The sequence below is a fragment of the Carettochelys insculpta genome, chromosome 1 (assembly GCF_033958435.1).
Source record: "Carettochelys insculpta isolate YL-2023 chromosome 1, ASM3395843v1, whole genome shotgun sequence".
Taxonomy (NCBI): Eukaryota; Metazoa; Chordata; order Testudines; family Carettochelyidae; genus Carettochelys; species Carettochelys insculpta.
Window position 1 is genome coordinate 345,585,389 of NC_134137.1, and position 15,476 is coordinate 345,600,864.

The 15,476-nt window shown below is 43.2% G+C and overlaps 1 long non-coding RNA gene across 3 annotated transcripts in view; it reads left to right on the top strand.

Annotated features, from left to right (window-relative positions):
- Positions 1–448: 448 nt before the first annotated feature.
- LOC142024106 (uncharacterized) overlaps positions 449–15,476 on the top strand; it is a 130,250-nt gene continuing 115,222 nt past the window's right edge. For all 3 annotated transcript variants that reach the window (XR_012648402.1, XR_012648413.1, XR_012648424.1), the window contains exon 1: positions 449–1,406. This is a non-coding gene — a long non-coding RNA (uncharacterized LOC142024106). The remainder of the gene's footprint in view (positions 1,407–15,476) is intronic.

Sequence of the window (15,476 nt, forward strand, 5' to 3'; positions counted from 1 at the left end):
GGGAGAAAAGGGTCCCTTATACCATCCTTCGTTTGGATCGAGCCTGGGGGCATGGTATGGGACACAATAGTGATCACTGGTAATAGAACAGTATAGAGTAACCAGCAGGTCTTGCAAAATTTGGTCTGGCTTGAAAAGGTTATCTTTAGCACACTGATTTGGTAACAGAGTGTTGGAATTTACAAGGGTGGGGTCATATATGTATCCTGTGTGAGGGAGGATAAAAAGGGATTTGTTATACCAAGCTTGGCTTTCAGGGTATTCATTAAACTTTAGAGGGACAATTGCAGCATCCTTAACACCAAACAAAACTTTGTGACCTAGGGAGGCATTAATGACATTTCCCCAACAGTTTAACTGCATTCCCTCTTCTTGTTGTGAGTGAACATCCCAGGTCCCTAACTTCCTGTTGAATGAGACCAGGTGGGTGCACTGATGGTCACCCAGGCTTCCCATCTGAGCCTCAGCATTCCCCCTGCTCTCAAAACAAATGGGATACATTGCTTTAGACGACCCTATTACATATTCCAGTGGTTGCCCCCATATAGTACGCTGCCATTGTTTTGTTTCCCCCCCAAGAGTTAGTGTGAGGACTGCCTCCGGACCATTCCGGTCCCCACCGGAAGATGTCGCTCTTATTCCACCAGTCATTTAGGCCAAGGGGCACAAACTCAATTCCAGGTCCAGTGGGGGAGTTGAGCAGTGTGCACATCCAGTAGTCGGTTGCTTTGGCGATGGAGGCGATAGCTTGAACGGCACCCCGGAGTGGGTGGTAGGGTATGGCGATGGCAGCTGGAGCTAGGAGGACGATGATGAGTTGGAGAAGCGCATCCCTTGTCAGTCGGGGCTTTCCTAGATAGCTCATTTTAAAACTAAATACAATAATCAAAGAAGCTATAACAGCAAGCAGTAAATATATACAGAGTTCATAGTGCAGCTTGGCGTCTGGGCCAATCTCGGGAGGCGTCCATTCCACTGAGGAGTTGTTTGGAGCCATGGGGCTGTTTCTGGAACAAATCACAAGGTCAGCCGGTCTTGGATACAATCCAAGCCTCAGTGATAGTTAGTGGTGCCTGGTCAGGGCCAGCAGTAATCCAAACTCCCTTCCCTTTGTATGAGTGCAGTACATGAGTCTGTGTTCCCAGGCTAGGGTGTCTAATTACAACAGTATCTCCAGGATTATATTTGGAGTCCTTGAGCGGTGCAGCTGAAGCTGAGAAATTTCTCCCAGTAGGGAAAAATCCTCTGCTGATTGGACTGCCCGTAGGGGTCTGTTGGTTGTTCAGTCTCTGTACAACCTCATCCAGCCTGTTTCCCCAAGTGCCATCCGTGGGCTTCAGGTGGCTTTTTAATAGCCCATTCCAGCGCTCGACTATGCCATTGGACTGGGGTCAATAAGGGAGGTGGTAAGTCCACTGAATTCCATGCTTAACAGCCCACTCTTGTACTGCTTTGTTTTTAAAGTGTGAGCCATTGTCAGATTGGATCTCTTGGGGTGTAGGGACTATTGCTATTACACGATTCAGTCCCGTGATGGTGGAAAGTCCTGTTGCCCCCTGGGTGGGGTATGCAAACCCTATTCCTGAGACAACCTCCACTCCAGTTAAAATATATTTCCACCGTTGTCTGGTAGTAGGGAGTGGGCCAATGTAATCAACCTGCCAGGTTGCCCATAGTGTTTTTCCATCTTTTAGTCTGGCAAATCGCTGCCCTTCTGCTACATGTTTTCGGGTTTCTGCACAGATAGTACAGGCTTGCACCAGGTCTCTAGCCTGTCGGTGGGTGATGGGCCACCCCCTGATATGTGCTTGCCGCGTTAACTCCTCACTTCCAGTGTGCCCTAAAGTATCATGCAGCCATAGATATAAACGTTCCCAGTCTACTTGGGCAGCAGAGATTTGGGCTGCTGCATCTGCCAGGTTATTTAGCTGTGCAGCTGCAGTGTTATTCTTTTGATGGGCTGACACATGGCCTATGCTTAAGGCATTTTGGGTTGCATGATGGTATATCCATTTCCAGTATTTTAATCCCCATACAGGCTTTCCTCCAATTTCCCAGTTGTTATTTTTCCAGTTAGTTATCCACTGAGTAGCCCCTGCCCATATTGCGTAGGAATCGGTGTATACAGCATTGGCTCCTGCTTTACAGGCTAGTACAATAGCAGCTAGTTCAGCTAGTTGGGCTGATCCCTCTATGTCTGCAGTTAGGGGTGCAGCTGATGCATCCACTGGGACCGCTGCTGCTTTTACCTTCCATTTCCCTTTTACCAGCTTTGCACTGCCATTTGTGAACCATACTCCCTCAGATTGAGATGGGTTAAACGGAGGAGCATCCTTAATAGGAGATGGTTGTGGGGGTAGATGGTATTCAGTAGGCATTCCCACTTTCCACAGGGACTCCTTAACCATAGTGGGATTGTGCGCAGTGTCTGCCCCACTGACCCTGTGATGTATGTAGAGCGCCCACCTTTGTACAGTCATCTTTTGGGCTACCCCAGGTGGTAACTCTTTTCCCTCCAATATAGGCTTAATGATCGGGAGAGGAGTGTGGAGTGTTACAGATTGGCCTTGGGTTAACTCCTCTGTCTCCCTCAGAGCTGTGTAAGCTGACAGGAGTACCTTTTCGTAGGGGGTATAATTGGTCTGTGACCCTTGCCATGACTTTGAGCCAAATTGAATAGGACGGCGAGGTACAGTTTCACTCTCCTGCCATAGGGCATAGGAGGACCCAGTATTCCCCACGGTGAGGTACAAGTGGAAGGGGGCATTGGGGTGGATTGGACCCAGAGCTTGATAGGTATGAATCTCACCTATTAGCTGTCTGAGGGCCTCTTCATGCACAGGGGTCCATTCCCATGTGGCACTCTTTTTAAGCAAGTTGTAAAGGGGTCGGGCTATGATAGCAAAACCCAGTACATGCTTTCTCCAGAATCCCAAAACCCCTAACATTTGTCTCAGTTGGGCTTTATCTTCTGGGGACGATGCCTGACTTAATTCATTTACAGTTTCATCAGGTATCGACCTTCGTCCTCCCATCCAGATGGTACCCAGGAATTTTACCTCATGAGAGGGACCTTGGCATTTATCAGGTGGTAGATCTAAGCCAAGACCTTCCAGGGCTGCCTTTACCTCAGTTAAGGCTTCCTGTACCTCCTCAGAGGTGTCCCCTCCTATTAAGATATCATCAATGTACTGTAGGATCTGGGTGTTAGAAGGCAGGTTTAGGCCGTCTAAAACCTTTGCTAGTGCGGCATGGCAGATGGTGGGTGAGTGCGTATAGCCTTGGGGCATGCGAGTGAATGTATATTGGACCCCTTTCCAGGTAAAAGCGAACTTTTCCTGGTCCTGAGGTTGCAAGGGAACCATGAAAAACATATTCTTTACATCCAATACAGCTAACCACTCCTTATTACAAGTCTGTATGGTGTTTACAATGTCAATAATGTTGGGGACTGCTGCTGTAAGGGGCCCTGTGTTGCTATTAAGCTTTCGATAATCTATGGTGAGCCTCCATTTTCCATTGGGCTTCTTCACAGGCCAGACAGGTGAGTTATATGGAGAATTGGTACGGATTAGAATACCCCGTTTCTCCAGGTCCTTTACAAGTTCAGAAATCGGGCCTATAGCTTCTGCTGGGACATTATACTGTTTCACGTTGGTTAAGGTCGAGGGTGGGAGAGCAGGGGCACTACTGAGCAGGTTGATTGTTGGTGGCTATAGTTTGCAGGGCTTCCTTAGCTTCCTCTGCATTAGCCCATGGTATGACTGTGGGTTCATCTTGGTCTGCTGGATGTATTTCCGCAGCCCACCTAGTGACTAGGGTCCATAGTGTTCTGGGGCTTTCCTGTTCAGGGCAGCTGAGGGATATCTCTGCCCCCAAATTAAGCTGGTCACATTCACGGGCGACAAGGCATATATGCCCCGCCCCGGAGTTCCATAGGCGTACTAGCCATTCTACTATCCCCTCTCCTGGCTTTTTAGAAAAATCTTGCTGGATTTCTTTTAATTCAGAGGCCTTGTACATTCGGGAGGTGATTTTTCGTGACACTGGGGTTTTCTTTCTACCTTTCCCTAATTTCTTGTCCCTTTTCTTGACCGAGAACCTACCATTTACATCGCCTGCATCACTAGATTCTTCTTCCTCCTCCTCTTCTGACTTCTGGTAGGTGATAAGTGGCCGCACCCGGACTGGGGGTACCTCCTCGTCGGAGGAGAGGGAGGACTCATCGGGAGAGGAGTCCCAAATATCCCCGTCCCATTCTTCAGGGTCTAACCACAGAGCGGTCTCTACCTTAGCTCGATTAATGCTCCATGGCTTGGCTTCTAGCTTCTTCCTTCGCTCCACACCTTCCTTTTCAATCAGGGGCAGCAGCCTTCCTTGAAGGTGCTCTATATCTGTATTTAGTGTGCGCACTCGAGTGTCTAAATTCTGGCATTCTTTGTACAACGTGTCCCTTTCTGCTTGTACTTTAAGGAGCTCAGCTTCTAAGTTCCGGTAGCTCTTACTGGCTGCCTGCCATATGTTAGTTAAAAGCCAGATGTAAGCACCTTTGCCTTTCCCTCTTTTCATTTTACAGGCAGTTCTCCAGTTACAATAGTGTTGCCAAATGTCCTTCGGGTTTCCCCAATCCTTCTCTATCACATCTTTACTCCACTGTGGGTTACCCCATCCTTCCTGAGCTAGAATCTTTTCTATGTCAAGGAAATCTGAGTTGTTTATCATGACTGGTTTCATTTTGTCACTGCAGTACAGCCTGTGTCACAACCCTGCTCGCTGCGCCAATTCTGTTAGCCGGTGGCCGGGTAATGTGCGGTGAGGTACCAACTATGCCCTTGTTATCATCCAAGTTTAAAACTACAAGAGCAGAGAGCTCGTCGCTGCAAGCAGCCAAGACAGGCTGACGGATTCCCCTGGGTCCTAAGCAACCCAGTTTTTTACTGTTAGAGCAGGCAGCTCCTAGCACTCTCACCTACGGCCAGGCTGTTGTAACCAAATGGTTAAAGTTCTTTTGTTGTGCCGGCTGTGTTGCAGTGACAAAAGGGTTAACAAAATAGTTAGGCTTGGATCTTAACTAGTTACAAGTTTATTAAGCTACAGTTATAAGCGTGTGGTTACAAAAGGCTATTGTTTACTTCTTATATGCTAGCAAAGTACAGGTGTTAACAAGTTACGTTACAATCCAATACAAAGATATCTGTTACCATCTAACACAATGATATCTTGACACTAGTTACAGAGCTCTAATTCTTTAGCTGTGCAAAAAAAAAAGTCAGAGACCTAGCATGGGTGTATCTTACCCTCTCTGCGTCTCTCGATACCAGCGTAGCCAAGCCGGATCGGTCACTCAGTTCCGCGGAAAGACAAATACAAGGCTGGGCGTCCCCAGCTGTGGACCTCGGGAGACAATCGCCTGACCCGACCAGCAGGTAGTTGGTGGAGATGCACTCAAAGTTAGAGTTCTGCTGGACCCATCTTTTATACCCCTTTTGGGTTACGTATTCTCTTTCTTATCTATGGTGCCAGATCATACTGGTCTGTCTTTGTGACTCCAGTTTGTTACAAGGGCATTTCTACTTAGTTTGCACTTGTAAGACAAGAGATAATCAATTTAGGAGTACAGGACATTCTTTTGTGCGGGCGGGGCACGTCCCCTTCTGGGTGATTGTGTGTGTGCATCATATTGATCAATGCCAGCTGGGGTGATTTCTGAGGGTCCCCCCCCCTCATGTTGACAGTCTGGCCTGTTAGCCTTCTAGCTGTACTTTCTGCTTCTCAGGGTCACGATAAGTTAGCATATCTGGGCCTCAATGAGGGCATCAAAGACTGTGCTGTCAGCAGCCGTTTCCGTGCCCTGTGTGCTTCTCGGTGTTGGGGGAGGGGGCAACGAGCAAGCTGGCTTGTAAGGGGGAGACTCTGTCTGGGTACACATGGCTGCAGCAAAGCCCGGACTATCTTTCCTGCCTTTGGAGCCCTAAACATGTGACTGACAGAATGGTCAGCACCAAACGGCAGGCACATCCTTTTATTGGGTTGGGATGGGAGCTAGCCATGTGAGGCTGAATGCAGGAAACACCCAGACCGTGTGGTGCCTGTGGGGGAGGGAAAGGAGTTTGCACACAAACATAAACCTCTCAGAAGTTTCTCAGTGTGTTATGCAAACATAACCCCCAGCACAGCCTTGTTGACATGTGGTATGGCGAGGCATGAGCAGTTGCCAGGCAGAGCAGAAAAAAATAACAAGTCTACAGACAGAGCTGCAAACTCCCTGAAGGGGCTATTTGTAAGGGCAGGTGCACTCACAGAGCTAATGGCAAAGAAAGAAAGAAAGAAAGACGAAGAAAGAAAGACACTTTGCAGGCTCTCATACTAACATTAGCCCACAGCTAAAGCCTCACTGCTCCCACAAAAGAAATTCACGGTGTCCCTGTTACTGAAGAGCCAGAGTGGAACACTGAGAGGGGCATTATGGGTTACATAGGGGACACCTCTGGAGGCTAATAAATTCACTTTTAAGACATGGTGCTTCCACACTTGCCATTAATCAGACTTCTGAATTTGAGCTTGATGGTTTATCCATCAGGTAACTGCAATTTTGTAATCTTGAATTTAGTGCTTCCTAAATCAAGCTAATAGTATTTACAGTGAAGACAGTCACATGGTAAAATCAAGCTAAGTGGATTAAATTTGAATTTATCTTGTAGCGTAAACACAGCCTTACTCTCTCCCCACCTCCTGTGGCTGAGACTGCTTTTTAAGCTCTGATAGCAAGCCCCACATGAGGTCAACTGGTCCTCATTGATTACCTGCTGCCACACCTTGCCACCATCTGGGAGCTTAATTAGCTTTTTCTGCTCTTCCCTTAGCCCAGGCTGCATTCTGAGCTGCCTTTCACTCACCCAGCTGGGATCTGCTTGCCTGACCCCTTTAGATCCTACATAACTGAATCATGAACAACTGCCTTGGAACTTTCTCCTGATGAATAGATGTGGTGAATAATATACATCACATAATTGATTTGGCTAATTTTGCATCTTTTTGTATTTGTGATTCATCTGGATCACATAGGAATAGATTCAGAAAATATGACTAGACCTAACACAGGTCCCTGAGTTTCCCCAGTAGACAGTTCAGCTAAACTGAATACATTCCCCTAAGTCCTTACCCTTTGTTCATGGCCATGTAGCCAATATTCACTCCACCTGGCACTGTTCATATATGAAGGACTGGATCAGAAATTTTAGTCATAGACCAGAGTGAGTCTGTCAGCTCCACAGCATTCAGAAGGAATGTGGTTGCTACTATCCACTTTAACATGTTGCAGCACATTTGCCAGTCCTGCTCTTTGGGCCAGGAAGTCAGATGATGGACCATAATAACATCTTCTCTTTTCTTCTTTGCTCCTTCTACACCATGATATGACTTAGTAGGAGTAGAGAGTGTCAGCAGTTCTTCAATGCTTTTATATGAATCACAAAAGGTGAGGAGGGAGGATTGTATTCTCCTTCCACCATAAACAGTAGATGACACTGGATGCAGTGGTTTAGTAAATGCCAAATTCATTACATCTGCTGTGTTCCCTGCATCCACTAATAGGTTCACTGAACGTTCAGCAAGATCAGTGGAAAGTGCCTGTTGTGTCCTTGGCACAATGATTAACTTAATGTCTTTGTCAGCTTGCGTCTCTTAGGAGAGGAAATTAATGACATAAGGTATATTCTTGGGTGAAATCTTGCTTATTAAAGAAAGGGTACACAAAGTTCTGCTCCCTGGACAGAATAGAAACCAACAACAGCAAGCAGTTCCCTACTTACCTGAAAATTCTGCCTTGTTACTATGCCACCAAGGTATATGCACAAGAAGCTTTTTCTGTACTTCCTCTTGGGGTCACATCAGAAACTGCTTCTCTTGGTTTCTTCCGACTTTCCATTTCTAATACAGACAGAATGCCAGACCATTATCCTAACCCCTGTGTTTGCACTGAGATAAACCTCACAGGTTATCTCTATCTCACCAAGTGCTTTAGACAATATTTCCTTTGTTTGTTGCTAATTTTGCTACATGAGGGAGATGAACTGCTCTTTTCACTGAGTGTGAAAAAGAGATGAGCACATTTATTGACTTTCACAAGGACTGTTATTCTTTTTGGATCAAAGATTCTCTTAAGAGCAGCAACTAGCTCCTTTGGAATTCAATAGGTTTTGAATCTGGCACTAAATTTGTTGATATATAAACCTTGCTGATTTCACTAAACAATTAGTGGAAAGCATTAAACTTGGAAAAGCATTAAACCCATTAACTAATTCTCTGTGCTGCTGTTACTCTCCAAGGGCCAGAATGGTAAGTTAGACCTGGTCTACACAAGTCATTTAAATCAATGTTATTATGTTGCTCAGAGATGTGAAAATCCATCACACAGAGTAGGACAATGAATCTGATCTAACCCCCAGTTGATGGAAGAATTTCTCTATTATCTTAGATAATGATTCTTGGGCTATAAATTGCTGAGGTCAATGGAAGAACACCTGCTATCAACACAGGTTATGGTCTATGCTACAGTGGTATAGCTGCACTGCTTCAGTGATACATCTGGACCACTCTAACCTTTCAAATGCTGTCAAGCTCTTCCTATTTTCCCTCCCATGAACAGTAGAAAGTCATCACATTGCAGGTCTGCTTCCCAGTGGAGGAGGAAGCCATGAGGTAGATCCTAAATAAATTATCAGTAAGTCCTATTTAGTTTACATTGTGGAAATCCATCTTTGAACAGATATGACGAGAAACACCACAAAAACAATCCCCACTTTTGGCATCTCACTCTAAAGACCCATGCCCAATACTTATGAAACAGTTCTACTCAAGCATTAACTAATTAGCAAGTTAAAGGCAAAAATCAAAATCCCTTATTCCTTACCCTGGCTTCCTCCCCCCAGAAAACTGAATCCCATTTCCCTCCCCACAAACACAGAATTTCCTAAATGATTTAAACCTTGCTTGTAAGATAAGAAAAATAAAATGCATGGCCATCTGTAATAAGACTGTAATCTTGAGATCTGTGCCACAAGAGGTGGTTTCCCGGACAGATTCTGAGTGGGGCAGGGTGAAACACATCTTTTTATGTATTGCCACACAGACACTGGACACAGACGAAAACAGATCTTTGGCAGTAACAGAGAGGTAGCCATGTTAGTCTGTACTCCAACAAAACCAAACAGCAGAATTCTTTTGTTAGTCTTTAACATCCTACATATCTTTTGTGAGAACCTTAAGCCTTGAGTGGTCACTGAACATTGCTTTGGGATTCCTGTTGTAGCAGTACTGAAGAAACTGTCATATTGAAATATGAGTAAGCGTGATAGAAGGGTTTCTCCCCCGCCCCTCCACTTTAATAGATGGCACATCTACTTTCTTTAGAAATTTCTTTCATACCAGAATTCATTGAAACAGAAAATCCAGGGGCTGTAAAAATATTTCTGGAGTAAACACAAGAAAATCTTTACAACATTTGATTCTAATATTTAATTTATGAAACACAGGGTTGATTTTTGGTAGAATCTGCAAATATTAAGAGTTATATGAAATTAGTGCATCCTGGTTAGTTTGACCATTATTCTATGATAAAAGTTTAAAAGGACAGTTCTGGATTCTCTTGGTATCTGAACAGATATACAGTGACTTTTTGAGTCTTCCTCAAAAATGCCTCGAAGCCTCATCAATTCCCTGTGGAAGTGAGTTCCATAGGCTAATTCCTTAGGTGTGAAAAAAAGCACTTTAATTTTCTTTTGAAATCATTTCAACAAATGACCCCTACATACTGCATAATAAGTCATTTTCTCTTGTCCCCTCTTATTCATCTAATTTTGAAGGTAACATTCCCAATCATGTCAAATTCCATCCATTCTTTATGCATCTTAATATTTTGCCTGCTATTTAGACAGCAGCTGCACATTCAGCATAAAAAGCACAATGAAGCTGGGAAATATTTCCCTTTTCATACATTATTAATGTATGAAGCATCACAACTGTGAATGGTTTAATCACAGCTCTTTTAAAAATACAAAAATGATGTATAAATAGTGAATTCCCACATTTTTGTACTATTTTCCAGCTCCTGTTGGTGGAAAAAAAACACTTCTGCAATGGTTATTTTCCCTGAGGGAAGAGGTTAGAGGACTTGTCACCTTTCACAACATCTCACACATTGATACTGATTCCTAAAAGAAACAGAAAACGGGAAAAAGGAAGTTGGAAAGTGGGAAAAACCTCACAATTTTCCAAATGAAATTTTGCCAATTTTTCATTTTGGGAAAACATGATTTTTCAAAATATTTTCTAAAAGAAGCTTATTGCAAAACTTACTTTTAAACTAAATCATATTTTTAGATTAAAAAATAAACAAAAACTTTCTTTCAAATAAAATTGACCAGGGCTCAAAGAATCTTCAAAATAACAAAAGAGGAATGCACAGAAATAAGGACCATTTCAATAACATTACCCCTTTTTTGTCCTCTGTGCTACCCAGAACCATAAGTATTTCATCCCCTTATTCATGAAGGCAGAAAAATTATTAGGCCCATGACATTTTCATTTTTCTGCATTCTCTGCTGTGCTAATGGTAAGAAAGTTGAACTTTTAGGGTAACAATTTCCTTTGATGTAAATGGGTGTAGCTCAGTTCAGCAAATGTGGCTTTAGCATTCAACACTATTTTTGCCCCCATCTGGCAATTGTAATCAAGGAATACTAATTGATACATATTCAAAACAAAGTAGCAAATTCCAAATTCCAAATAAGAGTTCCTGTATCCTTCTGCAAGTGAGTAATTTTCTTTGAATGCTAAATAAAAATGTGTACTGGGATGCCTGTGTGTCTGTAATATAAGCTATCTAGTGCATTCATTAATTCTGTCGTTTAATATATTAGAAAATCAATCTATAGATTACATCTATGAATGTTAGACTAGCCTCGTATGTTACAGAAAGCTAGGAATGTGAGTCATCAGTGAGATCATGCATTGCTGATTGTTTATATTGTAGGATGAGAAGAGTAATTAGGATTGAGCCCTATGTGAGTAATGTGTGTTGATTACTGTTAGCTGACCAGTCAGATGTGAAGGACAACTTAGAAGTTGGCAACTATGATCAAAATTAATAACGCTGATTCTTTCAAAGAATAAACATAGACCAGTTTACTATCTTCAGCCAGATTTGCACTGAAACTGAGATAGAAACATTCAGCTTTGTATAAAAAACTGAGTGGATGACGTTTATCTGGAGAACCTTGTGAGCACAATAAGTATGGTTCAATCATTTGTCGTATCATTTTAAAAGAAATAGTGAAGCACTCTTAAAATATTTCCTATGTATCTTGACGATATCTTGACACTCCCTGGATGTATATAAATACCTATCTCAGCAAACAGTAGAAAAAGATCAATACCTCCTGCTTTTTTGTTGCTCTCAGGTTGCACTAATTAACTAGAGGAAAGGTGTTTGACAATTATCAGTTGGTATTGTAGATATCCAAGGGTCTTTACAAAAGAGATAAAGACCAACGTAGAAGTAGCTCTCACCAAAATTTTGGTTTTGGTTAGGTTCCTAAGGTGACTTATAGGCTACATCTACACTAAGAATGTAAGAACTAACGTAAGAACATCAAAATAGGTTACTTCGACGTGTATTGTTTACACATCCTCCAGGGCTGGTGCCATCTATGTTCAATGTCAAAGTAGCAATGGAGAACATTGAAAGGAGCTGCCCCAGAAGGAAATGCGGACCGTCCACACCCACAAGCGCTCCCCATCAAAATAAGGGGCCAGCAAAGCCCCAAGCTGCTCCCTTAAAGGGCTCCTCCCAGACACACTCGCCCTGCACAGCACAAGATCCACAGAGCCAACAACCGGTTGCAGACCACATGCATGCAGCATGGACCCTCAGCTGCAGCAGCAGTAGCAGCCAGAAGCCCCCGGGCTAAGGGCTGCTGCACGCAGCAACCATAGAGCCCCGCAGGGGCTGGACAAAGCGTCTCTCAGCCCCTCAGCTGATGGCCACCATCGAGGACCCTGCTATTTCGACCCAGCAGGACATGGATCGTCTACACATGCCCTATTTCGACATTGAACGTCAAAGTAGGGCGCTATTCCCATCTTCGGATAGGAATAGCAATTTAACGTCTCACCGCCTAAAGTCAATTTCAACATCGAAATAGCTCACGGCGTGTGTAGACACGACGTGTACTATTTTGACGCTGTGCCAGCTACTTCGAAGTAGCCGGCTAGTGTAGATGCACCCATATTGTCATTCTTTTGATGGAGAGTGGCATACTCTAATAATGGGTTAGATTCCTGTACTATAGCAAGATCTTTGAAGATTCAGGTGAGGGATAGTTTGTTCCCTCTTAGGGACATTTATTTCTCCCTGAATTCAGAGGAGGACACAAAATAAATATGTGTTGAGAGGGACAGGGTTTGTGGAGGTAATTGTTGGTATGTTTCTGGTTAGAAAGGTTTTACTGAAGGAACATGGAAGAAGTAATTTCTTTGTCAGGTAGCAATTGGAAAGAAAGATGAAAAAGCATCAGAGGCTTCCCCATCCATGTCATAACAGAGAAGCTGGTAGTAGCCTCTCCTGCTCCCAGAACAATAAGTAGCAAATGTAGTCAGTGGATGTGCTACTCCAGGGAAATCCTATTTTTTTCCAGAAAGAGTGTGCAGGGTGTCGAGGAAGAAGGGAGACAGGAATTTAAGGTGGAGAGGACATGAGGATGTGCTGAGAAGTGGCTGGAGAGAAGATGTCACCCAGCCAGTCTTCAATGAAGAGTTGGTTGCAGAGATCTGATAATACCACAAGCTATTTCATTATGAAGCAGCCCCAAGAATTACTAAATGTTCATAAAAAAAAGGGGGTTAAAATGGTCATGAGATCTCTCTGATTGCAACACTGCTGCCCTTGTAATCAGCAGATGCTCAACTCTTTCTATATTAGAGTCACCTAAATGTAACAGGGAGAGGGAAGCTGGCTACGCATTCTTTATTTAAAATGTCTTCTCATTCCTGGTCTAAAAGAACGTGGATCTGATGATTTTCAGAATGGCTATGTCTACACTAGCCCAAAATTTCGAAATGGCCATGCAAATAGCCATTTCAAAGTTTACTAATGAAGTGCTGAAATGCATATTCAGTACCTCATTAGCATTCCGGCAGCCTTGGCACTTCGAAATTGCAGCAGCTCACTGCTGCGCAGCTTGTCCAGACAGGGCTCCTTTTCAAAAGGACCCCAGCAACTTTAAAATCCCCTTGTTCCTAACAGCAGATAGGAATAAGTGGATTTTGAAGTTGCAGGGGTCCTTTCGAAAAGGAGCCCTGTCTGGATGAGCTGTGCAGCAATGAACTGTGGCAATTTTGAAGTGCCGCAGCTGCCGGCATGCTAATGAGGTGCTGAATATGTACTTCAGCACTTCATTAAAAAGCTTCACAATGGTCATTTGCATGGCCATTTCGAAGTTTTGGGCTAGTGTAGACATAGCCATTCTGAAAATCATCAGATCCACGTTCTTTTAGACCAGGAATGAGAAGACATTTTAAATACCTGTTTCCTTATAAAGACATGCTCAATATGCTTAAGAACCCATTTGTACTACCTGGCCTTTGCAAAGAGTGGAGGAGGCTGAGGTGAAAGTCATTCTACGGGGTTTGTAAGTTAGGGAGTTGTTTCTTGGTATACACACATGTGGCTTGTACTTCATATTGCTTACATAATTTCAAAGAGCTGCCAGGGGCTCAGAACCTGTGTATTGGCACTAGTTATTGCTTCCAAAAAAAAGGAAGAAAGAAAGAAAGAAGGAAAGAAAGAGCTGCCCTGAAGTATCGCATCTTATAATCATGATTGTCAACGAACAGGCCCCTTACAAATTCATAGCCATGAAAAGTGTATCAGGGAATGTGAAATCACCTCTCTTGTAGGCTTTTCTCTGTTCCATACTGATTTCACAGGGGTCATCAGTGTTTCTCAAACCGGAAGGACCTGACCCAAAAGGGATTAGTGCTGCCTTCAAAGTTGGGTGGCTAGAAAGTGGCAGCTGTTTCCCCAATGCTTAGGTGGGAAGGCATCACTCTGCCATTAGCAACACAGAAATAAGGGTGGCAATAACATAACATGCTGTCCTTCTCTGCTGTTGGTGGTGGTGTCTCTGACTTCATGGCTGGACACCAGGACAACAGCTGCCATGCTTCAACTGACCAACTCTAAAGTTAGCACTAGTGCCAGCACCAGAGCAGAAGTAAGGATAATGGTAACACACTCTCCTTACAATAACTTTGTGGGATTTCCCACCCTATCCCAACTTCTTTTTGGATCAGGACCCCTAGAATTACAATAATTTGAAATTTCAGATTTAAATATCTGAAATAATTGAATTTATTATTTTTTAAAATCTTATAACCATGAAATTGATCAATATTTACATGAATTTGGTAGGTTCCTATCAATGAATAACCAAGGTGAATGGGAAAATCCAAAGGATATTGATATATTTCATATAGGCTGTGTCTACACGGTCACAAATCTTCGAAATAACCATATTTTGAAAATTACTAATGAGGTGCTGAATTGAATATTCAGCACCTCATTAGCATTAGGACACTGCCGGCTGTGGCGCTTCGAAAGCCCCACTCACTGAACAGAATAAGGGGATTTCGAAAGGTGAGGTCCTTTTGAAAAGGACACCGGGGTAGCCACTCCAAGCCGCGCGCTTTTGAAAGAGGGGCTTTCGAAGCACTGCAGCCGGAAGTGTCCTAATGCTAATGAGGTGCTGAATATTCAATTCAGTGTCTCATTAGTAATCTTTGAAATATGGCTATTTCGAAGATTTGTGCCCATGTAGACACACCCATAATATTTTAGCACCCAACTCTCTGCTCAAACCTTTTCCTTTTCTGGGTAAATGGAAACAGCACTTTAAGAAAAACAAGAGAATGCAACATTTGTGATTTACATTGAAATGTAGTAAAGTGGACTTGACTTGAGTCCAAAGATATTATAAAAGCTTTCAGACTGGTGGGTAAATCGTAGAATTTATAAGATTCACTATCTCTGGCCAGCAAGATTCGATTCTTTTAAAAGAAAGTTAAAAAAAGGAGAGAAAGAGGATGCATAGATATGGTAAGATGAAAATCTACTGCAAACTAGCTAGCTTAGTTCTTTATCACAAGACACCTGATCAACTGAATGAAGAAACATTGACTAAAAATAGATTCTAGTGACTAAGGCATTTGCTTACTGCAAATTGAATACTTTGTACAATGAGTACTGCTGACTTTTTACAGCGTAAATACATAAAACAGGTCAAATTTTCAAAAAGCACCTAAGTCACATTTTCAAAATAATCTAAGGACTCGGGATCATAAACTAAGGACTCGGGATCATAATAATAAATTTTTCTCAGTGGTTTGAGCATTGGCCTGCTAAACCCAGGGTTGTAAAT